This window comes from Penaeus monodon, chromosome 31, assembly GCF_015228065.2.
Source record: "Penaeus monodon isolate SGIC_2016 chromosome 31, NSTDA_Pmon_1, whole genome shotgun sequence".
NCBI lineage: Eukaryota > Metazoa > Arthropoda > Malacostraca > Decapoda > Penaeidae > Penaeus > Penaeus monodon.
In genome coordinates, this window is record NC_051416.1 from 27,980,081 (window position 1) to 27,980,284 (window position 204).

The window sequence follows — 204 nt, forward strand, 5'->3', positions numbered from 1 at the left end:
TATCCCTCTTTTCTCGGTCTCAGACCTTCAAAAGACGTACTGCTTGTCAGGGAATTCGAGATATTGCCTTTGTGTTCAGATATTTCCCATTTTTTTATTTTTGTTTGTTCCTTTGATATATTTACTTATTTACCTTCACCTTCTTTACCTCTTTAGCTTACCTCACACTGCAATTAGTTATACCCTCAGTTTATAAGACTTTTC